The sequence below is a fragment of the Meleagris gallopavo genome, chromosome 1, assembly GCF_905368555.1.
Source record: "Meleagris gallopavo chromosome 1, MGAL_WU_HG_1.1, whole genome shotgun sequence".
Classification (NCBI taxonomy): domain Eukaryota; kingdom Metazoa; phylum Chordata; class Aves; order Galliformes; family Phasianidae; genus Meleagris; species Meleagris gallopavo.
This window is the reverse complement of record NC_139404.1, coordinates 20405516-20418770: the sequence shown is the minus strand read 5'-3', so window position 1 is coordinate 20418770 and position 13255 is coordinate 20405516. Positions and strand designations below refer to the sequence as shown.

Genomic DNA, 13255 nt, shown 5'->3' with positions numbered 1-13255 from the left:
AGGACCTAACAGCAGTTAGCTGGGTCTACGTTGTTGCCAAATGGGATTATTACAAGCATTATATATGTGACTAGTTTTGAAGACCACCTGGAATCTACAACTAGAGCAGTATGTGGCTGCCTGTGAGATTAACAATGTGAGCTGCAAGGCACGTACTACATTAACTTCCCAAACACGGTGTGTTCCATCTAGTTGCATTTGGCTGCAGCAGAACTGACAGTGCTCAATGAGGTCCTGTATGAAGTGGCTGCAGCTGGGCTCAGTCTTACAGGTAGCATTACAGTGCAACTGAACTGTCCTAGCTAATGATCTGAGAGCTGAGAGATAAGTTGTTCTCACTGCAGCCCCTGTCTTTACAGTTTTTTCATTCTTGTAACAGAGCCCACAGCTGTTGACCAAATGATCAACAAAGAGGAATACAATAATTTTTCTCAGACCTCCTTATACAGCTTTTTATACAGAGCTACTGTGATGCTTGTACACAGCTTAACTCAGGCTTCAGGAATGGTGTATAATAGCGTCCTAGCAGCAGCAGGAAGAATAGCTTAATTGCTATATATTTAAAGAGCGCACATTCAGACATTGAGCACAATTTTTGTTGTTAAGAATGACAAAGAATTCCAAGGAACAAATACGGAAATACAGTTTGCTGTGCAATTTCTTCTATCAGAGTTGGGCTTCTTTGGCCCTGCTCCTCATGCCTACCCATCATAGCTCACACATTATGCTCCTGACAAGCTCCATCCTTCATTTCACTGATGGATTTATATTCCGTAGCACTCAACTGAGTACTTAGACAGTCAGAATCTGATCTCATTACATGTGTGTCAGCAGAACTAACTCCAGGAAAGTCAATGGAACCAGGTTAATTTACAGACTAGAAGCCAAATTTTTAATTCACCATCCAACATCTGTCATAACTTCAAATTTAAACTCTCCATGGACACGACCTACATTCCTAAACCTTACAGATGGTATTTTAATGTTTCTATAAAAAGAAAAATCTTGCATGCCAGTGGAGTGCGCTCAGTTCTTCTCATCTAAGATACCTGACTTACAGGCACCCTAATTCCTCCAGGAGTGTTTATAAGGGCAGCCAGTTGGAACTCAGACAAAGGGATAGGGAAAAGGAAAGGCAGCTATGTCAACTGAAATGTCAAGGAGCTGGCTAGCCTAAAGCTCGGTTCCAAAACTAATTGGTCTGGGGAAATCAGATATATATTTTTTCCACATATCCACTCATTCTTATGTATTAAACCTTTCAGTGACCTCATTCAAACCACGCTTGTTCTGAAAAGTCGAGAATCATCCATCCCACCTCAGAGCAGCTTTGAAATGATTTTTCATGCAGCTTTTGACGATGGAGTCTAAAATATCTGCTGCTTCACTGTTAAACACAGAAAGAGTTCTCATGTTTGGACATACTTTCTCCAGTTGCGTTTTTTCTCTCTGAATTTTACACTGCAAGGAACATTGATTAATGTGAATGTTTTAGCTGTAGTTGTTGTTTGTGTATAAACTTTTGTTAAAACAAGTACTGCAGAATAAATGACCTTTATACAGACACCTATTAAGGCACTAAAAGGCTTGGCTACATTCATCTGAGACGCGTATACATAACATTTGGAACAATAAAGGGATCAGCAGCTGCAAGGGGTTTGAATTGAATTCTTTAACAATAGAAAAGTTTTTCAGGCCCAAATACCAGCAAAGAGAATTTTTTGCAGATAATCCAGAAGAAAGAAAATAATAAAAAAAATGCTAGCCAACTTTGCAGCAGTTAGCATAAGGGTGCCATCTGAAACATGTCAGCTTAAGAGTGCCCCATAGTACCATTCTTTTACACAAACATAGTATTCAGAACTGTTTCCCCAAATAATCCCAGATGGCATGCCACAAAATTTCAATTCATTTTAAAAGCTTTCTTTGCTGTTATTATGTGATTGAAAGTGCAAAAGCAAGTTGCCATTCTCATGGCACTATTTGCATTGGCTATTATCCCCTAAAATCCCCTTTAAACAGCTACATTGTCAGCCCATAGGCCTCATTTAGAACTACAAAAAAGCCCAGATTAATTCGATCAAAGGGAGAGCCAAGTACAAAATGCACTTTTCAAACTGTATCAGAGTAGGTTCCCTTTACAGATCGCTGTATGGCTAGAGCAATGCAAAAAAACCCTGCTGAAATAAAGTCGGAGCACTGACAGAACTAACTGTGCATGTTTCACATGAAGCTTTTAGGGCTCTTCCAGGGTAAATCTCTCACTACAAATGATTAGAATAAAATATATTTAAATATACGGCTGTGAATTAAGTAGTAAGCATCAGTTTTTGCTTGTTTGGCTTTCCGCCACTACTTTCAGGAGGCACTGATGACTTAGCCACCTACAGACATTTCTGAAGTCTGTGTGTACTGGAATTTTTAATTAATTCACTTAACAATCAGCTATGAAACTTCCAAAAGGTACCGACAACTCCCCCCGGGATTACTTTGTTGCTGTTGCAAAAAAATTATCATTATCATCAGTGGTGAGGCAAAGGAAAAAGAGAAAGCTGCTGGTCTCGTTTTTGCAAAGTAGTCTATTTCAGCATCTAAGGTGAACCCTCTCAAGTTAAGCATAACACAGGTCCACAGATCTACAGCCAAAAAGTGGCATTTCAGTCTCACCTGGGGTTCTGATGACAGGCAATAATGCTGATATTTTTGTTTCTCACAGAAGCTCCTTTGGTGTCTCTGCACTGTCTCACTCCCTCAGTCTCTACTGGAGTTTCTTATTGGTGCTGCCATCAGTTCTTTCACCCTCGGTCTGAAGCGGTTTCTTCAGCAGCTGCTTTTGTGTACCGAGAACATTTTACAGAGTAAAGAACTGCAGCACAAAGGTAGAGCAACTGAACACGTGCAGCAATATGTGTCATTGCCTCTTAAAGGACACATCAGGCCGAGAAAGACACACTGAAAAGCTGAGCAGCTGCAACTAATACTGAAGTCATTTGCTGTAGGATGAAACTGGATGAATGCTTTTGTTAGCCACTTCCAATAGGGGCTGGATTTTTGAACAGTACCATTTTAATATAACTGATCTATTTGTTTGTTTACTAATTGTGTTTCATAGAATAAGCGTTTATGCGTTATTAGCCAGAAAGTGTTCCCATGGAGATAGAAATGGCTCAAACAGAGAAAAAAAAAGCCTTGAGAATCTTTGTAATAAATGTATATTATTTGTAAAGATTATTAATACATTGGCAGACAAAGCATGTTTTGCAGCTTGCAATTATGAAAATCATTATTTTCATTTGTGCTGTTGGGAACAAGAATAGTGAAATCACGAGTGAAACAGTGAAAAATAGAAACTGAAAAGTAAGCTGGAAATAAAATTTTGTTGTGTACTTTGGGGGGGTGCACGTTTTGTTTTAAGTCTGCAGTTAGAAAAGATAGATTTCATATTCAGTTACAAACAGTTTCGGTTTTTAAAAATGTGTGGGGTTTAAACATCTCCATGTCATTCCTTATATTCGTGGAAATAAATGCCAGAGTTTGTTCAAGTCAATTATAAGAAGGTACTCACAATTTTCTATGGAATATACCAGGAAAAAAAAAAAAAAAATAAAAAAAAAAGCTTCAAATGAGCTGCTTTGTCCCAGGAAAAGAAGGAAGCTTCAAGCAGTATTTTTTCCAGTCATCTTTTTACCATAAGGTATAGAACTTATTGTGTTACTGCAATAATTTTAGTACTAAAACGTAGTTTCAACCCATAGAAAATTACAAAATGACAGTACATCAGGGAATGTAAACATGCTTGATAAATTTCATGAAAATCCATTATGTTGCACAAAGGTTTGTAGGCCCAGGTGCTCAGGGCTAGATCCAAAGACTCTTTTAGATTTTCAACAATCTGTAAAACGACTTAATTGAAACATAAAGACCTTATGCTTAACTTTTTTTCTTTTTTTTTTCCCAACCTAATCCTGGAAGTGTCTAACCACTTACAGATACTTAATTCCCAACAGTAAAGAACCATAAACTGAGTCATCTTGTAAGCATTCCTAGACTCGGGTCACAACATGGAAGCCAATAATAGGGTAAATCCCTCAGGATTCACAAGCTCAGGATCCCTGCCATTTTTCAGTAAAGTCAGATCCAACAGGCGTTCTGTAGCTGCACAAATCAGATTACACTCTGCACAAAGTACAGCCAGTTGAGGCAGTGCTTCTGCAGTGTGTGCTTACTAAATCATTCAGTCTGTTACAGCACCCTCGTGGGATGGCAAAGGGATTTGAACCTGCATCACCATCCCCACGCAAAAGCAAATTGCAGCACAGGTTATTCTACAGAGGGCACTCTGAGCCTCTCGTGCAGGCAGAAATACATCTCACATAGAATAATTAATAGAGAGAAGGAAAGGACCTGAAAGAAATGCCAAAATATTTCTCAGAGTCCAAAATACTGATCAGTCCAACAATAAATGTTCTCCAAAAAGGAGACCTTTGTCAAACTCCTATTCAGAAATGAATGTCTCGTTTAGCCTACAGAAAAGTAAACTGAAAACTGGAAATCAAACCCTATAAAGAGGAAAGGCTCAGATATGCTCCTTCTTTAGAAGTTCCTATCTGGGGTAGTTTCACACTGTCTACTGAATTTTATGGATCTGCTCACTAACAGTCTAATGCTACAGTGCATTATAAAGGTAATGACATTCAGCTAATAGCTTTTGGTTAACATCCAGCAGATGAGATGTTTCTATCCAGTCTACTGCTGTTTCCCTAATGGAGAGCAGGAACAACCATTCAAGCAATGAATATTGCTCAAGCAACCATTCTCTTCTACTTTGCTGATGGGCTGCTGCACAGATTTCTCTGCCCAGCTTCTGCTACAAGGCATGGAATGTTCTCCACCTTCATTGCATGGATACCTTCTCCAGAGAAGAAATGCAACCCTCTGTGATACAGCAAGGAGAGAGGGAGAGGGGAAGTCAGAAAGGAAAGTCTGCTACTGCCAAAGTATTGCAGGAAGAAAGGAGACTGCACTATGGCAAAACTTGGTTCTACCACGGGCAGCTAAAGAGATCATTACCTTGTACTGTTGCTAAAAACTCAACAACGTAAAACCCAGTGTGGTAATGCTGAAATCCAATTTTGGCAAGTCCTTATTAACAAACTAGCATATCTCTTAGTGAAGTCTGGGGGCTTTTTTCTTGTATACTGAAGTTATTTCTATTGTATGTGCTCAGAATGAAGATGACCAGAGCTTTACTGTTGTCAGCATTTTCTATTTTATTTTCTCTCATTTCTATGAGAAACAGACATTTCTAAACAGTTCTGTCCAGGTTAAATCACAATTTACAGATTGTGTAAAAGAATATTGACGGGTTAAAAAAAAAAAAGAATAAAGGAAGTAGTTGCCAGTGAGGCGTTAAGAGATGGATATTTTACAGACAGCTACAGGCTAACAAGGGATAAAGCCACGTTCTAACCTTACATTAGCATGAGTCTGGAATAAGTTTGTCAAAATCAATGGAATTAAACTGTCACACAAGAAAAGATGTTCAGATCAATCTGTTTTCACAGTCATTTTACACTCTTCTAAGATCCAAAGCCTTCGGAGCATTAAACTCAGTCTGATCTTGAGATATTTGATTATCTGTCCTAGAGTTGACTTTTCCTTCTTTCATTTGCTGTTGTAAGTGTGAGAACATTAGATTTCAAGGTTTCTAAGTGCTGTTATTGCATTGGACTGTCTATTCATAAGTCTGTCTTTGGTGAAATCCCCATGTCTGTGAAATGATCAATTACACTGCTTTCTCTGACTGCATTCCCATTGTAGCTTTGTAGATATTATGTAGTTTTCCTTCAATATTAACAATCAGAAATGAAGTCATAGGAAGGCTTTTGTCAGCCACTTATACTGATGAAAAATGCAGGCTGGCAGTATCTTTCAATTTCACAAAGAAATGTTTAGATACGTATGAAATACATAATTGCTAATAACCTTACAAACCTGCATGACATTTTTGTCACCAAATGTTCACAGATACACTGAAAAGTGTCGAGTGAAAATATTACAATTTCATTTTGATTTAGCCGTGTTCATTATATTACACATAATATCTCATGGAGATTCCTCAGATTCAGAGTCATAGGAAGGAATATCCAAAGAAGAAACCTGCTGTGGTAAAGTGGCCTGACTCAAAATGACACAGCCAGTCAAACTGGGAGTTGAAAGACTCTATCTGGAAATCTCCTGGAAATATATTCTGAAATACACAAGGTGAGTTGTGAAAGAGGAGGAGAAAGAAGTAATGCACAATGCTTTAACTGAATGGAAAAAATCACCGCGCCAGCTCAGTGCGGACAAAAAAAGATGGGGAAATCCAGCAGAGCTAAGATAAGGTGAGAGATGAGAGCTGCACTCTGGTATTATAACAGAGTGGAGAAAATGATTGTGTTTTCCCACTCTTGATCTCACTCTCCTTCCCACTATTACCCCATCATTTAATCCTCCCATGACGAACAATGCAAACATGGTAGCAGACTTGTGCAAAATGCACAGCCTGACAGCCTAGCACAGCAAGACAAGGTAGTCTGGCAGTTACTGTGGAAGCTCATGTCACTTCATACTTAAACTAATAAAGTCAGTTTGCCTTGCTGCCTTCTAGAAATTTATCATAATATACACCAACTTATACTCTTATTCTCTGACTCATTCCTCTACCATGTTAGGGATGGCTTTTTGCTCTGCTAGTCAAAAGAAGTGATCATATTTACCAAGCTTCTACAAAAAAACTGATTTGAGGCATGCTTACACGCATTCAATAGCTGGTTCTTGCCCAGGGTCTTATAGGTTAGACTGAAAGGTTAAAGTAGGCTGCACCTTAAGTGGATGGAAGAATAGATGAGCAGTTTCCAGAAACATACTTTGAATTTTCATCTCACTGATGGAAACAACAGTACAACAGTACCAGACTTGGAACTGAATTAAGCATCTGAGACAATATATGCAGTTAGTCCTACAAATATTCCTTCCTATCCCAAGAAGCAAAAAACAAGAGGGAACTTGCCGCCACTGTGGTCACGTAATAGCATTTCACTTCTGCAGTCTGGGGCAATAACAGAGCACAGGGAGGTTACCTAGCTCATTTTTATCTTTTCATTTTACAAGAACTCTGGAAAGTTTGCATGTCCTCGCTGTTGACTGATCAGACAATAAGGCACTAAAAAAAGACAGCATTTTTTGTATTTCTTTTGTGATATTTGCTGTTTGGTTTTGGCTTTTTGTAGATTACAGTAGAGACATGGAAAATTTTATTTAACTATGATTTAACCATGATTTAACTAGATGAGAAAATCCAGTTAAATAATATTAATTGCTTTTGCTTTTGATGACCCATTCTTTGAAATTTACATATAGTAATCTAAGGAGTTGTTTACATAGAGATGCAGGCAGAATTTGAGCTTTGGTAAGAATTTCAATGTACTTACTTCCCTGCACTATCTCTTTCTTTGAACATCCTTAAAACAATGTTAAGTGATATTATTTGGGGATGCCTTTGGCCAATCACCCATCTTGTGATCCCAGATGCACCTGTAGGGCAGCACAGGATCTTTGTTGACTTCACAGTGCAATACTGACAGCAACTGAAATGGTACAGTTATTCTTTCTTCCTGGGTTCAGCATCTTATATTTTATACTGCAGCTTTAACCATTAGAGTGAGCCTTTTGGTACAATTGCTTTTCAGGGTAAAATGAAGAAAGTGAAATGTCCAGATATTTCCTGAATGAGTGATTTACTATTTCTTCCTAAGAAATCTCCTGTGGACTCCAGAACACTAACAGAAAGGCAAGACAGGGCCACAGCTGTCTCACCTTTTCAATGGCCATACATGAAGCTCAGCTTCAGATAGCAGTAGCACACACGCTTCACTGGGCTCAACAAACCAAAAAGAGTTTTGAGTGTATGCTCAAGCACACATGACCAAATACTACAAGGCAAGCTCATTGTAATGCAGAGCCTTGTAATATTTTTCTTCCTTTTTTTTCAGTCTTTATCTAGGATTGTCTGTGCCATATGTTAAAGTTACTTGGGCTCCCACCATTAAATAAGTTACTTCTTCCACACCACCATACCTCTCTCCCAACTGGTAGCCTAATAAACCAACAAATATTTAGTTTCCAAATCTATACCATCAACAAATCTCCAACTCATTAAAACCTTACAGAGTAAGACATTTATAACAGGAGGATGAAATACAGAACTGTAAATAATAGTTCATAACCCAGAGCTTGTTTGTGCCTATTTGAGAGTCCATTTGGCCTCCCTACAGCTTAGAGAAATATCATCTGCATTTTTAGAGAAATACTTACATAATCCTCCTAATCAAAGCAAAGTGTGGAAAGAGCAAGTTCATACCTAGAAATGCTTTACTTACAGGGTTGTGTATTTCATGGAAGCCTCTGTACATCTCTGAATAGTGGCTCCTGCAGACTCAGACAGCAGTGTTGTGCACATTTGGGAGGACTTGCACAAGTTAGCAATGTAAATCCAGTCAGAATCTCTCTGTTCCTGAAGATGAGACACAGATCAATATCTTCCCAAGGAGGTCTGGCATGTCTGTCCTGGATACATGAGTTACTTATCTATTCCATGTACAGTCATTCCCTTTTTCTATACACCAAGGCAATTTAGGTAAAAACATCCAGCTGTTGCAAATGAAGAAAATCCTGCCTCTTTAGGACAACCAGATTTTGTTGTATGTGACTAAATGCCAGATCTGCTCCCAGACCCAAATCTGACTGACAAATTTCAAGAACACCAAAATGATACCCCACACCTTATCACAACACAAACATGGTTCAGGGGCTCCCATTACTTCCTCACCTGTACATGAGCATCACCTCAGCAGTGCAGCACAGGTACAACAGATGCAAAAATAGGCTTTTCAGAAAGCACTTGTTGCAAACCTGCCTCTGCTTTCTACTGAAATCTTGCTAGATGTTCAGTTTGAATTTCATAAGCAAGCCTAAAGAATCACCTCAGTCAGCCTTCAGAGGCAGAGGGGTAGCCCTAACCTCTCACAGGGCACATCCTCTGAGCTGATCTGCCTCTTGAGCAATCAAGTAGCAGAGTATACTTTGATTTTTCAAAATTACTGTTTCAAAATATAGTTTTACCTTAGGTAAATTAGGTAAATTACAGAGAAGCAATACACTGTGGCAAAAATAAAGCAACTGTGAGAGGATTTTTATTAAAGAAATTACAACTTCCTGATCACAGTTGCACAGAGGAAGTCTTCTCCTAACTCTGCACTACTTACTTTATATTAAGCCAACTGCCTGGGAAAGCATTTACATAGCAACAACAGAGGCTGATACCACACAAGGATATGTTGCAGCTATCATAACTTAGCTGTGTTTCTTACCTAGCTGAAAAGCAGCCATCTTGCATGCTTGTTTACACATAGAGGCAACTATCTACCTGTCAGAAAGAGCCGAAGTAAGAAGATACTTGCTTTTTCCTCTCCATATTTTTCATTTCTCAAGACTATCTCTGTTTTGCAGAGATAGCAAAACTCTGCCCACCAACAAGATGGCTGCCACTCTGTGGTAAAGTTGCAGTTACCAACATGGCTGCTGCCCTCTAGGACAGCAGCTCAACTCACTTCACCCAACCACAGAGCTGGTGGCTCTTGTCAGTGGGCACAGCTTCTTTCTCCCTGCACTGCACACGCAGGAGGTGCTGTATGGAACTGTGTGCACCTCAGGGAAGGTGTGTGGGAGACATGAGGGAGCTAAGGGAGGGATTGCTGTAAGTTATGTGAAACTGGGGACTGGAGAGATTGCATTTCACACTGTTACGAAGCCCAGTGCTGAATGGTGGCCAGCTGCTAACTGAAGAGATGGTTGATGAGCTCACTACAGCTGCCATCACATTTGAAGTAATTTTATTTAATCAGTAAAATACCAAAGGTAATGTAAATAGCTGTATCCTGGCCAAACTTACATCCATCAGTGAAGTAATAGCAATAGCAAATACATTGCTTGCTTCTCCCCACCCCGATAGGTGTACAGCATGGGCAGACTGCTGTCAGGAGCAGCTGGTAACAGCCACCAGCGTGTTATGCATCTGGGCAGCACAGAACAGCAGCGCTGATAGTAGCTTCGGTTTCCTCGTGCTGGCATTTCTAAGGATAACTGTTTGTGGAGACAAGAGCTGCAACTCTAGCCTGGGGAAAAATATTCAATTTTCCCAAGACTGCTTTTCAGTTGAAAAGGAGAGCAAGGGAGAAAAATCCTTCTTGGGAGGAAGCAGAGGAGGGTTGGAGAAATCTGCTGCAGACAGAAGGCAGAGGGTAAACTATGGGCAATGGTAGAGAAAGGCATAAATTACAAAATAAGTTAATATTAATTTTTAGTGGTTATGGTTTTTACATTTGATTATTACGACAGTAAGCCACATTTATTGTAGTTATTAGATAATATGCATTGGTAAGTTTGTTTTCATGGCAAGGATTTCAATGTTTTATATCACTGGAGCTAAACTGAGCAACTTCATAGCATAAGGACAGAAAGATTCCTGTCTGTACTTTCAGATTTACAAGTATTTATATAGCTAGATAATTTGTAGAGACCATGCCAATAAATTCAGACTGCTTGAAATGTTTTAAAATTTTTTTTCTTAATCCAAACTGGAATGTACAGTAAGTAAATATTCTATATACAATGACTATACTAAATCAGATAAAAACTGTGCTTTAGTTAGGTTGTTCCTGAATCACAGTGTGGTTGGTGTTGCAAATATCGTACAAAACTTGTATTTGTATTGTACAAATACAAATTTTGCCTAGGATATATAACCTTTTCTTCATTAGTACCTGTAAAACCTAGCACTTACATAACAGATCTATGGTTTTTGAGTATTAATTCCATATTTTGTATCTTCAAAACTCCGACAAGGGAGGTGCAGGAAGGAAAAGCAGAGAGGCACTCAAGTGGGAACAAGTCAAGCCTAAAAAAAGAGAAATTAAGTGATGTGAATAGAGGAAAAGTAAATAGGGGGAATTTAACATTTTATGCTCATTAGCTTCAGATTAATAATTTTTATCAGAATCACATTGCAAAACAATACAGAAAAGCTGAAAAGCTTTATGACTTTAAAGTAAAAAGAAATTAACTTTCAAAATTAGAAGGAAACTTCCTCTCTGGGCAATATAGTGATTGACAGCATTCAAATAGTAGAGGGTTAATTGGCTCCAGCTGATGTGCCCTACCACTATTGGGACAGATTATAAAAGAAACGGGAAACAGGGTTAGAAAGGGTGCACTCCCTTTCTGCCTGGCCCGGTTGCTCTGTGGTTTTTAGTTCGATTATGTGGCTCGATGACTGCCTTGTGGACAATAAAGCATTCTCTGGGGGAAAATCTCTAAAGGAATTTTGTCTGAAAGTTTGCTTTCTTTCTCCACAGTAATTCATACAGGCTAAGGCCTTCTAAGTGCCTTGAAATACCTCCTCATGGCTACTGCTAGAATCAGATACCGGATTCCAGTAAATTAAGCATCTACTGTGGAAGTTTATTTGTGCTTATTGCTGCAAACAGCCTCTGCAGCTATGTATGGTATTACTGGGAATTTGTTTCCATTGTGGTGGCTTCTTTTGACAATGTGTGAAAATTTAACTGGCTGCAGCTTAAGATTGAAATTGTAAGCCATACCATTCGCAAGAGTTGTGTTTTACAATACAGGCCTACTATAGAACACACGCGACTGTAGGAATTGCAGATTAAAACCGATGGGGCGTATAAACTCTATGTTTGGCTGGGGCAGAAAGAGGTTAAAAGTCTGACCTGCAAGCAAATCTGTTGCTAGCTCTACATCCCAACTGCAGTTTTTAGTATGGGAAAGTGCTTAAGGTAATTTACATTCTCCCTTAAACAAAGGATCCAGTTTAATAAACCACAGACTTTGTGACCAAACAGCCTACAGTATTTTTTAGGTCTTCTTCAAGTAGAGCATGTTATGGAGCATAATTTACTCCGAAAGTACAAATGAAGTCAGAAAGGGGCCTTCAATAGTACTGTTGCCATAAGGCCATCTAATGGCCATCTAACAGTCCCAGACAGAATATCCTAACGTTACACTGAAGTTGTACATTATCATAAAAACTAGCTCAGGTCTCCTGTTCTGGTTAGGAGAAAGGGAGGAAGATGCTGACAACAGAACAACTGAGAAAACGATTTTAAAAAAAATTTTTTTTTTTGCTTGTTATTTACATAATAATGATGACTTCAGATTTTGCTTCAGTAACTTCTAAATACTCCTGAAGAATAATTTGTTAATTAATCAGGAAAAAATATTCATATTTGGGGACATTATATTTTAGAACATTCAGAAAGTAAGTTCACAAAAGTTCATGTGGGGTCAGCCTCCAAATCTAATTTTGATAGTCACCAATTTAACTAGCATAAATGAATACAACAGTTCAGAAATGATTAGTTAAAGGCTCTACTGCTCCACTGCTGTCATAAATGTAAGTTTCACCATTATGTTATAGCTCATTCATCTTCCAATTTGAATGCCAAGAAGCATATTCTGTGTGTCACTTTGTCATAAATATATGAACGTACTGAATAGAGTTGATGAATACAGGTACTTGGCAAGCATTCATAACTGTTTCATATCGGTTCTTGCTTAGTGATCCTGAAAGATGAGGGATATTGTTTTTTTCAAATCTGGTATCTTTTGGTACCCACAGTAGTAGCAAAATGCAATAATTTATGACATCTAACAGTAACTTCACAAGCATTGAAGTGTTCCTAATTTTATAGTCTGAACTAATTAAGGTTTGGTGGGGATGTTGACTAGGTTCCACATATTAGATAATTGCTTCCTTGTTTGATTACTGATTGTTCTTACAGGTCAAAGGAGACCCTGAGATAAACCTGCTGCTGGTGTGCACTGGCCAATGAACTAATCCAGTATCTGTGTGAAAGCAACATTGGTTACCTTTGTGTGCAATTTCTGTCCGCTGTCATACCAGTGTATAATGCTTCTCCTTGCTACAATTTCAAAGTCAATGGAGTATACTGGCACTAGGCTGAGATCTATATGCAAGAACTTGGTAACACGTTCTAAGTAGTATCTTTAGAAATGCACTGGCATAATAATATTTTTATTCATTCTCTACATATAAGATTTTGTGTCTATTGTAAAGATTGAAACTTATGCTCTTCCTCTCATATATGACTTTCTATAACATCTCATCACA

At 38.5% G+C, this 13255-nt stretch overlaps 1 long non-coding RNA gene across 1 annotated transcript in view; it reads right to left on the bottom strand.

The window, feature by feature from the left end:
- LOC146545225 (uncharacterized) overlaps window positions 1–11004 on the bottom strand; it is a 56012-nt gene extending 45008 nt beyond the window's left edge. The window contains exons 1-2 of the long non-coding RNA XR_014881712.1: window positions 10886–11004; window positions 8424–8557 (exon numbers count right to left, since the gene is read on the bottom strand). This is a non-coding gene — a long non-coding RNA (uncharacterized LOC146545225). The remainder of the gene's footprint in view (window positions 1–8423; window positions 8558–10885) is intronic.
- Between the last annotated feature and the right edge of the window lie 2251 nt (window positions 11005–13255).